The 14,275-nt window shown below is 50.3% G+C and overlaps 1 protein-coding gene across 6 annotated transcripts in view; it reads left to right on the top strand.

The window, feature by feature from the left end:
* Positions 1-14,275, top strand: part of SERGEF (secretion regulating guanine nucleotide exchange factor) — a 216,842-nt gene that overhangs the window by 201,261 nt on the left and 1,306 nt on the right. The window lies entirely within an intron of this gene.

Raw genomic sequence — 14,275 nt, 5'->3', positions numbered from 1 at the left:
CAGACACTCAGCCGACTGAGCCACTCAGGTGCCCCTTGCTACTTCTTCATAGGTGTTCTCATTCGATTATTTGCCCATTATAAGAATCTTGTAGAGGAAAAAGGTATTCTTTTCCCATTTTGCAAATGAGAAATTTGAGCCTCAGAGACATTAACTGCCCAAGGATTACATCTAATAAGTAGCGGAGCTTCTGATTTCAAACGAATGCTTGCGTAAAGAAAGCAGAAGACATCTACTTAGTATCTATGAATGAACATTTGACTTCCCTTCCAGGAAAGATGCTAGAAATCACTGAGTCTAGGGGTTTTCAGACTGTCCTCTGGGAAACTCCAGGGTGCTGTGGAGCCAGTTGGGGGTGGGGGGTGCTGAGCACATGGGGCTCTGAGCCCATCACCCCTGCTCCAAGCAGAGCAGCTCCGGTTGGCCTGTTCTGTCCGCTGGGAGATGGAAAACAGTTCAGCTCGTCTGACTCCTACTTCAGTGCTCCCCAAACTCTGGTGTTCATCATAACCGTCCAAGGGAGACCCTAACAGCCGGTCTGACAGGGCGCAAGAACTCTGGCTGTTAAGGAGTGCAGACAGTCATTAGGCCATGGTCTGAGAAACAGTGGCCTACTGCCTAGAGCCGGGGAACCGAGACCCAGGAAGAAGCAGAGAGTTAGTCTCAGTCTCCCAGCCCGTAGGCGCAGAGGCCGCCCTAGGAGTCCCATCCTCCCTACCTCATCCACTGCCCTCCTGCCTGAGCCGCAAAGGCAGCCGAGCCAGGAAGCGAGTGACACCGTGGAGAATAACAGAGTGGTTTCCATAGCAATGCTCAGTGGCTTGTGCCTGTCGGGACACCTCAATCACTGATCTGAGCTCTCAGCTAGAACTCGTGTGAGGTGTTACCTGCTTGTTCCTTGCAAGGGGTCTGGGAGGAGAGGAAGGATGGCACGCTTTGATCATGGAGATTCTCCCAAATGTCCTAACAGCTGGCAGCGACATAGACCAGACTCAGGAGGGATGGGAACTGGATCCTGGGAAGGAGGCATGAGGCCACCCCAGCGGCAGCTGGGGAGATGGGAGAGGAAACAAGTGTCCACCAGGCGTGTATCATAGGATCACAGGACTCTGGGCTGGGTGGTCTCCACGTTCATTCAGGAAAAAAAAAATGGTAAAGGAAAGATGATTCTCCTTATTTACAGATGAAGAAACCAAGGCTCAGATCTACACAGCAGGTGACAAGCAGCATCCTAGCCAAGGCTGTCTGGCTCCCTAGCTGCTCAGGGGCAACAGTGTTTCCAAAGTCTCCAGCCCATCCAGTGAGAACTTGGAGATGCACGCTGCCCAGCGGGCTCTTCCCGGCCTGAGGGAGCGGGGGTCTGCCTGCAGGGGGCTACAGTGGGTGCTTATTCAAAGAACTGGGACAGACTGGCCAGGCCAGGACGAGAGAGCCAGAGGTTGAGTCTGGCCAGTCATTAGCTGTAATGTCCGTTCCCCACAACTACAGACCGCATGTGCCTTCAACACAGGCTGCCCTGACTTCCCCCTCTGCTTACCCCCACCCCCTTCCTCTGGGTTGGTGACCCCCAGGGTGGCCTGCCCAGCTCTTTGACTGGGCTGTCCTCTCAAGGGAATGAGCTCCTCCTGGGGCAGGTGACACCTGTCCGTTCCTAAAATGAATATTTATTGAGCGCCTTTTATATACCCAAAGCTATTTTCAGTGCTGGGGCCACAGCAATTGAACAAAATGGAATTTTTGCTCTCATGAACTTTTTCATTCTGATAGAGAGACAAGTAAATATATGATGGGGTATTATGTGCCAGGAAGGAAAAAAAAGCAGTATGAGGGGACAGGAGGTGGTGTTTGAGTGGTCAGGGAAAGTTCTCTGAGAAAGTCGCCTTGAAACTGAGCCCTGAACAAAGGCCCCATAGAGTCAGAAGCACACTGTTACCTCTAGAGCTGCGGCTGCTCACCTGGGAGCACCTATGCTGGTCATTTCCACGCTTTCCCAGTTCTCACTCGGGTGCATAACCTCTTAGGCTCGCCAGAAGTCTGTCTGTGGGGCAGGTATTCATTCATTCATTCATGTCTAATAGGCACATCCACCTTAAAATGTCCAGAACGGAACTCTCAGGTTTTCTCACCAAGCCTGGCCCTCCCCTCCCTCAGGCTGCTGGACCTCATAGATAGCGCTGCTATAGTGAGCCCCCCCTTCATTCACTCCCTGTGCCTGTCCATCAGCAGGTCCTAGACACCCTGCTACCAAAGTCGAGTAAATCTGTCCATTCCCACTTCCCCAGCCTGCTCAGCCGCGCCCCCTCCTGCCGTCCTCTGCGCTGCGGGAGCCTCCTGAATGTCTCCCTGCTTGGCCTTTCACAGAGCAGCCTTTTCACACATAAGTCAGGTCTTATCACTCCCTGCTTAAAACGCTCCGGTGGCTTCTCAGCATTCTCAAAATAAACTCCTCACTCCTCAGCAGGCCCACCTCCCTCCCCAGGCCCACCTCACCCCAGCTCCCGGAGCCCAATGCAGCCGCTCCTGGAACTGGCAGGACATGCCCCTTCAGAACTTGGTGTTTATCGTCGCCTTGCCCTGGAGACCTCTTTCCCCACATGCCTGTGTGGCTGGCTCCCTCTCAGCCTCCAGGTCACAGCTCAGGGGCCACCTCACTGGAGGGGACTCCTGACCACCTGTGCTGCTAATCGTGTCATTCCATTCTGTTTCTTCACAGCTCTTCTCACGAGCTGCACCCTGTTGATTCGTGTCTCCTTGCTTGCCGCTCCCCTGTGACACTGTTGCCCCTGGAGGACGGGGGCCTGTGTCTTATTACTGCTCTACTCCTCCTACTAGAGCCATGTGTGAACCTTCGGGTACCCTTGAACTCTTCCTCGGCTCATGTGTTCACTCTGATGGATAAAACCATAGATAAGCAGGCGGAGCACAGAGGACGTAGGGCAGTGGAACTGCCCTGTCTGCCGCTATAATGGTGGGTACATGCCGTTGGGCATTTGTCTAAATCCATGGAATGTACTACGACACCGAGAGTGGCCTTGGATGTAAACCATGGGCTCTGGGCCATAATGATATGTCAGGGAAGGCTCGTCGACTGTAGGGAAGTGCACCGCTCAGCTGTGGGACGCTGACTGTGGCGACACTGAACGCATAGGGACGGGGAACCTTCTGTACTTAATGTTCAGGTTTTCTGTGAACCTGAAACTGCTCTAAAAAATAAAGTTTTCTTAAAAGGAAAAAATATATTAAGGTAAATAAAAAGGATTAATCCTTTAGCTTTTTCACTATTTTGTACTATTATATTTCCTTCCTTCCTTTTCTTTCTTTCTTTCTTTGACTGTCCTGAAGTTCAGTAAAAATTTACTATCTGGAAAAGGAAAGGTAATAAGAGCCAGACTCTCTTTCCCAAAGGGTTTGATCCCTCTGTGGAACCGGCCACCGCTCTTCCAGGTGCCGCAGACCTGGGCGCCACACTGTCTGAGGGCTGTTCACTGTGGGCCAAGAGCATTGGACTGAGCCGGGTGCAGCAGCAAACACTCAGTAGGCTTTTAGGGAGTGATTGGAGAGCGAGGGAGAACTCCTTCTCAGGCTCATGTTATCCAGCAGTTTCTCTCTAGAGTCCTAATTTTCTGATCTGCATGTGGGTTCTTCTGGCCCTGGCTCTGGGTTCCAGAACAGACCTTCTCACCCCCACCCCCGCTGCTGCTCTAACTCCCAGCCTCCTCGCCTGCACACTGATGATTTCCCAAACAGGCACAGGGAGCACAGATTAGAGATGCTCTGTCGGTGACCAGTTTCTGGAAATGGCAGGAGTCCCAGAGCCCCTAGTCCCAGAGCTGCATCTGTGCCCCCACCCCTCCGTGGGTGCCCCTCAGGGATCGCTGTGTTCATTTAATAAGATGATAATTAATGGAGACAACTTGAAAGTTCTGGCCAGACCCAGAACAGCAGCACGCAGGCCAGGCCAGGCCCTGACAGCATAGCTTCTTGTGCCTGGTTTAGGAGCCTACATGTGGGCTGTGGGCTCAGCAAGAGGCAGAGGACCTGGACTCCAGTGTAGCTAATGTGACCTTAGGCCACACTGACAGAGGCCAAATGTAGGCCAGTGAGGACCAAGTGTATGGTCAGTGAGGCGCGTGGTCCCCAGAGCCCTTAGCCAAGTCTGGGGACATGCTCAGAGAGGGGCGATGGCAACCCCGGAATGTACGGAGAGCAGGGTCATTGGCTCGGGGGAGGACAGGCCACCAGGGTAGTTGGGGGCTGATACGTCACCTCCGGTGAAGAAAGCTTAGACAATAGGAGAGCCCCTGGCAACACGTGAAGGAATTGAACTCCAGCGCCCTTAATGTTCCACCCACCAGGGCCAGACCCGCTGACAGGACCAGGCTGCACACCAGGCCTGCTCATTCCAGCATCTCTCCCTCCACAGAGTGTGATCACAGTGCCATCTTCCCAGGGCGGTACTGCCAAGCAGGAGGGGTCGTGCCAAAGCCCCGGCTCCATACTTGGCCATAGTAGGCCCCCGACAGGCTTAGTTGCCTTCTCTGTTCCCTCTCCCGATGCAGCCAGGAAGCCCCGAGAGCCAGCAGTTCCACAGAGGACACAGAATTCAGAAAGACAGTCTGTGGGGAGGATTTCAGTTGTTTATAAAACAGGCCAACACGTTGCCACCTCATAAGTTCTAAATCCATCATGCCTAGCTCCCCAGATCTAAGAATAGCCTCCCAGTGGGGCCACTGCGCCGCATGCCACGGCACGCTCTCTGCACAGGTGACTGGGGAAATGTACCCCCAGTAGCCCAGCACCTCCTGCTCCGGGGAGCCTAGGGGATGGCAGTAAGGCAGGCCTCTGCCTCTCCTGGCTTAGCTGTCTCCGAACCTCTCCCAGTCTCTGTTTTCTCTCCTGCGTAGTGTTGATCCCAAACCTCCCTCCCTCACTGGGCTGCCCCGACCATCCCATGTGGAGGGCAGCAGGAAGGTGCGGAGGCGAGGACCCCCACTCTGGGCCTCAGTTTCCTCTTAGGTAATGGGACAGATTGACGAAGAACTGGGCAACTTTGGGGATATGGGGTTTTCAGAGGTTCTCAAGTAGCCCCCAGCCTTGCAGCCTCAAAGTGAGACCTGTGAGGGCCAACCCCGAAATTCAGCACGTTTCTGTTTATCATCTGAACCAAGGCCATTGTCTGTGTGGTGTGAGGGAACCGACCTGAAGCCCCAGGGCCTGGGTGGGTAGGCCCCTACTCTGCCCTTTGGCCTCCACCTTCCTCCCTCTCTCACACATGTCCACACCCACCCACACCACCACACACACTCTCCACGGTTAGAAGGACTTTTGACGTGTCTCATCCACACTCTGCCCACTGTGGGAGGGCCTGTGCCAGCCAGGGGCTCCGCACCTCCAGCAGCAGGCCACCTGCTGCTCTCCTGGGCAGCCTCCCGGCCATACCAGCCTTCTTCCTGTTAGTGAGCTGAAATTGGTCTGCCCATGGCATCTCCTCCCTCCGCACTGCCACAGACTCTCTTGGCCCTCCAGGAGAGAACAAGGCAGCTCTGTGCTCTCACTAGCCATTCATGCATTCATTCGTTCATTTGTTCATTGATTCAGTCCCACAACAGGTAATTATTTTTTAAGTACTAATGTATGCTAAACACTGTTTAGGTGCCAGGATTTCACAGTGTACAAAACTGAGTCCCTGCTTTTTCAAAGAGCTGTGTTCTGATCAGGAGAAATAGACAGTAAACGAACAGTAAAAATGTAAACAAAAATAAAGCAGATGAGACAGGGATGGAGAGGGGTATAGATAGCCATTTCACATAGAGTTGCCAGGGAAGGCCTTTCAGATAAGGTGACATTTGAACACATACCTGAGCATCATGAGGTTATCAGTGGTTATCAGTGTGGTTATCAGTGGCAAGGGCATTCCAGACAGCAGGAACAGCAAGTGCAAAGGCCCTGAAGCAAGTACTGCTTGGGGAGCGAGAAGTCAGTATAGCTATCGTGATGCCAGCACGTAGAACACATGGGACTTGAGGTCAGAGATGATGCTGTTGTTTATCTGAGTAAGCGGAGAAGCCACTGGAGGATTCTGAGCAGAGCAGTGCCGTGTCTGACTTAGGTTTTAATAGGATCACTCAGGCTCTGTGTGGAGAACAGACAGTGAGAGGAAAGAGAGGCAGCAGAGAGACAAGTATGAAGCCCTCATGAGTGAGGGTAAAGGGGCAGCGAGAAGTGGCCCCAGTGTGAGGTAATGGGGCAGTGAGAAGTGGTCGGGTTCTGGCTATGTTTTGAACGTTACTCCCTAAATCCCTTCTTCCACAAGCCCTCGTCTTTACTTACATGTGGACACCCCGCCCTCCTCTTCCTCACCTTCAGCCTTCACCTTCATCTTCTCAGCGCATTCACAGTGCTGCTGTGGATCCTGGTCTAGAAGGGCTCCTAGGCCAGACTGCTTCCACTGACAGCCTTCCCTGAGGCAATTCGGGCCCAAATCCCAGAACATCTCCAGAGTGATTCTGTGGGCAAACAGCCCCACTTTCTGATTCTGGAATGACTTCTTCCTGCTGCCTCAGCTCCTGCCTCAGGGCATCCTTGGCCCTGGAGAGTGATGGATGGACTAATTACTGGAAGGGTCCTGCACTGCCCCTGCCTCTTCCCTCAGCTGGGCCTGGTGGGGCCATTGTCCTCAAGACCATTCTCATGGCCATTCTCTGTAGGAGCTGCCCCTCTTCTGGGCAGTGTGACTGGGAACAGAGACTTGCAGCTTTCTGTTCTTGAGGACTGTGGCCAGGTGGCAGCTTTGGCCACGGACCAGGGAATAAAGGCAAGCAAGCAGGCATGGGACTGGGGTTGATGGCACCCGATTTCAGCGTTCTATGTATGTGCCCCTCTCTGCTGCTCTCCAGACAGACTGCGGGCAGGGGAAAGGGCCACGTGTACTCACTTCCCCTCAGTAGCTGTATCCCGATTGCCTGTCCTGTGTGCCTGAGGACTATTGGATGAGTGTGCCCTGTTCTCAGTACCCCACTCATATCCCAGCTCACAGACTAGAGAGCCAAGTGCAAATATAATTACATATAGAACCAGGAGGGATGTGGTACATATGTTTAGAGGCTTCCGGGTGGTTTAGGAGCTAGAGGAAGTGAAATTAATAGCCTTCCCAGAGCCCAGTGGGTCCCAGCCCTACACCCAGCCACATTCACTTCTGCAGCAAAACAGGATGCCTTTGGGATCAATGAAAAGAATGCAGAGTGGGCAAATTTCAGTGGAGACCCTCTATTTAAGATTGGTGAACTCCTACTCATCCTTCACTAGCCAAGAATTAACTTCTGGAACATTCAGTGACACCCATCTCCCCTCCCCAACAGAGCGTGTCATCCTCTCCTCTGTGCTACCTCTGTCCCTTAGAAATACTGTTGGTTTTTTAAAAAATCATCATCCTTTGTCGCTACTTTTTAAAGTATTTGAACAAATGACAAAATCTTTGTCACCCTTCCCCTGCCCCCATTTCTCCCCTCCTTTCTCCAGATTGTTCTACATTGGGGATGTATTCCTCAAGATTTGCACATCTAGAAATGTATAGGGGATCTACATAGATTGAATCATACTCTCTATTATTCTGCAACTGATTTTCTCTTTAAAATGTCTTAGAGATCTTTCATGTCCAGCCATAGACAACTACCTCGTTATTTTTAATAGCTGCATAGTAGCTTGATGGTGGGGTCGAATCATAGTTTCTTTAAACCCTCCTCTATTGATGACTATTTTGCCTCCCCTCCTTGACACCCAGTCTTTTTTCATTGCAAACTGTGCTGCAGGGAACACTGTTGTGCGTGGTTCCCTGCAAACACAGGTCTTTGGTCCCCATCATCCTCTTTTCTCATGGCCGTCTTCCCCAGTGGCCTGGGAGCTCTGAGGCGGAAACTGAATTTTCCTCTTCTAGGCCTTGTGTCCAGCACGGGGCTTCAGCAGAAGACATGCCTACAGAATGTAATAAACGGGCTTGTCTGAGCCAATTCATGACCATGTGGAAGGCCTGGGGGATGCAGGGAGCAGCAGCAAGCCCGTGGGGCTGGAGCAGAGCCTTGGGAAGAGGAGTGACATAGCCGAGACCACAGAGGGCCTGGAGAGCCAGCAAAGAGTGCTGCCCTCGGGCTCCTTGGTGGTGGGAGATGGGAGGCTGTCCACAGGAGCTTGTCCACATGGGCCAGCCGCCTCTGCGCAAAGGATAAAGTAGCTAATACAGTTGTCCAGGCAAGAGAGGGTGATGACCTGAACTCCTTTCTATCTTCAAGTCACCACTTATACCTGAAACCCTTCAGGAGGCCTGAATTTTGGATTCTTCACATGCCATTCCTTGCTCACCCAGCAGGACCTTAGGGAGCACCCCAGCAGTGACCTCCAAAGGGGTGGGATCCGCTTGAGCTTGGTGGCTGGACACTCAGAAGTTTTCCCCAGATTTACACAGCTTCCAGCCTGCTGTGGCCACACTGACATTTACCAGCATCCTGATTCCAGAGCCTTCTCTGTAAGGGTACTCAGACTTCATCCGTCCTGTCTCCCTCTGCCCGGAATGACAGAAGAGCAGCCCCTCCTGATGCTCTAGGGCTTTGGGAGGTCTTTGACAGGAGACAAGGTGAGCTATTAGTTGCCAGAATTTTTGTCTGCATTGCTCCCTCCCTTCCTCACCCCACCAGAGGCCGGTGGGGCAGGACCCGCACGGCCTCCTCAGGCCTTGGGCCTCAGCGCTCACAAGGGCTCAGTGCATTTGTGCTGCTCGGCAGAGTGCTTGTCTCACCAGCAGCAGCTCTTGCCTCTGTCGCTGCCCTTGTCCCCACACAGGTAGGCTCTCACTCTGTGCCTTTCCCTAATTACCTGGGAAGCAAGATTTTTGCTGAAGAGGACAGTATATTAACAGAAGAGGCCCTGGGGTCACACTGCCCAGGTTTGAATCCAGCTCTGCTTCTTACCAGCTATGTTACCTTGCATGGTTCATGCCATTCCTCTGGAAAATGGAGATAATGTTAGATTGTATCTCACAGTCTTTTGTGGGGGGGATTCAGTAAACTGAGTGTTTATCACAGGGCCTGGCATACACTAAGCATTTAGTGATTTTTTTTTTCTTTTTTTTTACATTTTACATGGTTTGGCCCTAGTGAGTGAGCCTAAGACTTGGGAGTCATGGATTCTAGGGGCATGCCATCCATCTTTGAAGGCCAGGTGCCATGTGCTATTGCAGAACCTTCTGGCCTACATCTCATTGGCCATACCCAACTGCAGGAGAGGTTGGGAAATGTAGTCTTCACTGTGTGGTTCAGAATGAAGCTTTCCCACTCATCTGCAGTCACACACGATCGGGGGTTTGTTCCTCTTCGGCAAAGCCCTCCAGCAGAAATGTGGCCTCCTCCCTAGCATTGGGCTATAATCCCAGCACCATAAGGCCCTGTAAGGACCCAGGTTGCCAAGAAGCTCAGGCAGTGCCACAAGGCCTGAACAGATTTGAGTATTGTGTCCGGCCTGTGCCAGGACCCTGCCAGTCCCTAGGTTCTGCTGCCCGCGGGGCTGTTCAGCTGACGCAAGTGTGGTGGGCCACAAGCCCATCCCTTGTCACAGCTTGGCTTGGGCCAAGTCCATTGAGCCCCATAAGCTGTGGGTCTGAACTCTTAAGAGGTTAGGGAATCCCCCAGTAACTGTGATCTTTCCACCCAAGGCCCAGCTACGTGCCTCGGGGCCAGTAAAGCGGATCTGGATCCATCAGGTGGGTTTCAGCAGCTGCAATACCTGGGCGGTGCCAGGCGTGCGGCCGAGGGCATGTCCTGTAACCTACCTGTCTTAAAAACTGGGTGTTCACATTCCAGTTCGCTTAGGGAAAGGCCTCCTGTAGGCAGTTCTCCTTCCTGTCACTTCTTCATGAGAGCAGCCTGTATGGTAGCATCCCGCTGAGGCTGGAGAGGGATATGGGAACTGATCCTACAATGCTGGAGGGGCTCGGAACTTAAAGGTGTCTTCTGTTCAGGGCATAGCTAATCTTTCACTTTCAAAGGTCAGCAGTCTGGTTTTTGCCCCACAGGAAGTTTGTTCAGAAACCCTAAGCTGGTCCTTCCACCCCAGGCCTTCCCGTCTGCTGGTGCCCCTCCCTCTCTGTGCCGTTGGACCCTAGCATGGCCTTTCTTGCCTTTTCCTCCATTCCCCATGGTCTGCTTCATACATGGCCATGAACTGTCACCAAATGTCAGGCACCGTGCTGGGGCATTGTGTGTGTCTCCTCGTGCAGTCCTCTCCCTTCAGCAACCCTGGGGATGGGACAGAGATGGGGATAGAGGCACTGTGATCCCGCAGGTGTTTGGGACTGTGGGACCCAGGACAGCACAGAGCAGCCCACAGCAAATAGTGCATGTCCTACAGGTATGCCACGGGCTGACAGAGGGTGACCCGCAGGCCACATCTGACCTGGGGCCCGTTTTGGATGGCCTTGCAAACCAAGAAGGGTTTTGAAAAGGTCATAATAAGAATATGCCACAGAAACCAAATGAGGCTCTCAAACCTAAAATATTTACCATCCACCTTTCTAGAATGAATTTGGCAAGGGCTGGTGTATCCTCTGCAGAGTCGGCTCCGATTCTGGAGCCGTTCGGCCTGGTTTCTGGCGCCTCTGCATCGTCCCCAATGAAACGAGGAGCATCAGTAAGACGCGGCAGCCCCACGGGGTTGTTCGTATTAAAAGAGAGGAAGAACAGACGACACCTAACTTCAAGTAGGCTTCTTTGGAAGTACTGGGGGAGGAAATTTCTGGCCCTCAGCCAGCCTTCTCGACCCAGTAGGCATGAAAGCCCTGGCTCCAGGCCTCTGGCTGCCCCGGCCCCTCAGAGTGAGTTTCCTTTGGCGGGAGGGGAGGGACCTGCCAGCCGCCCGGTGGGCCGCATCCTGCTGGCAGGCCCGCTCTGCCCCCATTCCTGCTGACCGTCAGCTGCTGCTGCTCGCCGGGGCCGGGCATCGAGCCCACACCAGGTGCCGAGCGAGGCCCCAAGGTACCAAGCCTCTTCCACTTTCCCGACTCGGGCCTCACACCAACTTGGCGGAGAGTACTGGTCGCTGCAGGAGCCGTGTCCCGGGGCCCATCCTCTCTGCGTGCATTTCCTCACTCGTGGGCCAAACAGGGAGACATCTGTGTTTCCCCAAACCCAAGCTTTTGGCCAGTGATTGCCTTCCGACTAGGGGGAAGGAAGAGGAAGGGTAGTCCCGGGCCAGCCAGCCTCCCCTTGTGATAAAGTGTTCAGTGAAACAGATTTTTCAGTGGATAAAGAGTGAAATATAAAGATTTTTTTTAAAAAATCATATTATTGAAAAATCAAAAAAGTATTTCCCGATAGGATAGGGATGGGCTTTCAGTTCTTAGAAGCAGCAGAAGAAATTATAGAAGATCAGTGAATTTTACTACAAAGAAGGATAAAGCTTATGTTTTATATCAAAAGACCCCAAACAAAATTTTAAGTCAAACTGAGAAAAAATATTTAAGCTGGATATGGCAGAGAAAGAGTTAATATTCTTAACAATCTTTAAAACAAGAAGCTTCTTAACCAAGAACAATAACAAATATTTATATAATACTACGTGCTGGGCACTGTCTTAAGTACTTTATACAAACTTACTGATTTAATTCTTGTAAACAACTTTATCGTACCAGTACTATTGTCTCCATTAAACAGATGAAATGAACTGAGGCACAGAGATGCTAAGTAACTTGCCCAAGGTCACTCAGCTAATAAATGGAAGAGCTGGGATTTGAACCCAGACCATCTGGCCCTTGTGTCTAATACTCGGGTCAGAAAGCCTTCTGTACTAAACAGAAAAAAAGATACGAAGCAGACAATACACAAAAGAGGAAATACAAATATCTGAGAAACATAAGAATTATTTTTCAGTTTCAATGGCAGTAAAGTACCAATAAAAACAATGAGATGCCTTTTCTGTCTTCAAATCAGAGCAGATTTCTAAATGTTATAATAAGCCATAAATACGGGCCATGCTGGAGTGAAAGGGAGACACGCAGGTAGACTTGGTTGTATTCGGGTAACCTTTCTGAGAAAATATTGTGGAAGCACTAAGAACGGCCCTCAGGAATCTCAAAAATGTCCATGCCATTTGATGAGGAATTCCCATTCTAATCTAATTTGAGAAAGCAGTTAGTTAGACAGAGATTCACATGTGAAGATGTTCATAGGAAGATTATTCCAAATAATGAAAAATTAGAAACAACCTATGCGTCTGATAATTGAATACAGGTTAAGGAAACTGTTGAATCTCCACAATATACAATTACATGGTCATTTTAAAGGAATTTGTTTAACAAAAGATACCCTCAGCAAAGTGAAGAGACAGACCATGGACTTGTAGGAGAAGACACTTAGAATGCACAGCACAGGGAGGAATTGTGTAAATAAAAGAATACACAAAGAAAACTTACAAATCAGTTAGAAAAAGGCAAACAAAGAGAAAAGCAGAGGCCCTTCATAAGAAGAGGCAACTCAGGGTGATACACGGAGTGACAATCCCTCTCACTAGGAGTCAGGGAAATGCAGAATCATTCATTGTACTTAGCAGAATAGCAAGAGTTTAGAGGCAAAGATAGAGGGAAGCGTTCAGGCCCATCGCTGATGGGGCTGGACATGACCGCAGACACTGTGGACAGCTGTGGGGCCAGACCGAAATCCAAACATGGACTTCGGTCCACCACCCTCACGCTTCTAGGGACCAACCCTGCACAAACACCACTCGGTACAAGGAGACATGGTCAAGACCGTTCATGGTAGTGCTGCTTATAATAGCAGCACTATTCCTCTTGTTGTAGAATATGTACATTATACATTATATTGAGTAATAAAATAACACTTCTCATTAAAGAACTGTCCATCAGGAGGGAAATGGACAAGGAAAACTGACTGCTACCTAACCCGATACTATGCATAGTTGAAATAATGAGCCAGATCCCTAACTATCGGCTCAGATAAATTTTAAAAAACAATGCCCAATGTGAAGAGCAAGTATAAAAAAGATATCTCAATGATACTATTTATGTTAAGTCTTTAAAACAAACTAAAAATATTGCATAGTATTTAAGGACATATAGGTAGAAAGTGTAAAACAAGCACACCAGGTATGAACACTGGCTTCAAAAGAGCGGGTCTTTGCTGGGAGAAGTGGCTACAGGGCAAGAATGGGAGATGGGGGTTAAGCTGTATCTTTACGATTTTTTTTTGTTTAAGGGAAGGGTTGAAGCTGATACAGCAAAATGTTGACTAATGTTCTAAGTCTGGATGGAGTATGTGTCTTTTCTGTTAAATTATTTTTTGTACCTTTCTGGATATTGAACTGTTTCAAAATTTCAAACAATTTTTTTAAAGATTTAATTTATTTGACAGAGAGAGAGACACAGCGAGAGAGAGAACACAAGCAGGGGGAGTGGGAGAGGGAGAAGCAGGCTTCCCGCTGAGCAGGGAGCCCTATATGGGGCTAGATCCCAGGACCCCGAGATCTGACCTGAGCCGAAGGCAGATGCCCAACAACTGAGCCACCCAGGTGCCCCTCAAAGAATTTTTTTTTAATTTCCTTTTTGAATAGTTTGCAGTTCTGTGGAGAAATATTTGTGTTATAATAGTAAGGGACGAAAGCAGGGCAACATATGCACAAATATTTACAAATTTCACAAATTGAAGGTCTTGCAAGAGATGAAAATATTCATACTAGTGGCAAGACTCAAAGTCTGCTTTTTCTTCATACCCATCCGTATTTTCTGTTTTTCATTTTCCATTTCGTCATGAGGATGTATTAGCTTAATAAACTGGACAATTTTTTTTTAATGACTATAGAAAAATATGAGTGAGTTTGGCCCTGGGGAAGGATCTAAAAGCTAGGAAGAGCATGTACGCTGGGGTGTGGGCATCACTGGCTGTCAGAGAAATCTGTGCTTGAATGCTGGCCTGGAAACCTTCTGGCTGTATGACTCAGTTCATTCAATCTTTTACCCCATCCGTGAGCCCTTACTGAGCACCAACTGTGTACCAGGCTAGGGATCCACCAGTGAACAGAACATACCCCGTCCTTCCGTCCCTGTAGAGCAGACAGGCCGGTGAGAGAGAACAGTGCACACATCACCACACAAGTCATCTCTTCACTACAGAGTGCCAGGGTCCCCATGAGGGGAGAGTCCAAGGGTGATAACAGGAATCCAAGTTGGACTGGGTGGCCAGGGACTCTGACTGCAGAGCCACATTTAACTGGGATCTAA

The sequence above is a fragment of the Mustela lutreola genome, chromosome 1 (assembly GCF_030435805.1).
Source record: "Mustela lutreola isolate mMusLut2 chromosome 1, mMusLut2.pri, whole genome shotgun sequence".
Taxonomy (NCBI): Eukaryota; Metazoa; Chordata; class Mammalia; order Carnivora; family Mustelidae; genus Mustela; species Mustela lutreola.
Note: the sequence above shows the minus strand (reverse complement) of the source record. Positions and strands in the feature narration are given on the sequence as shown.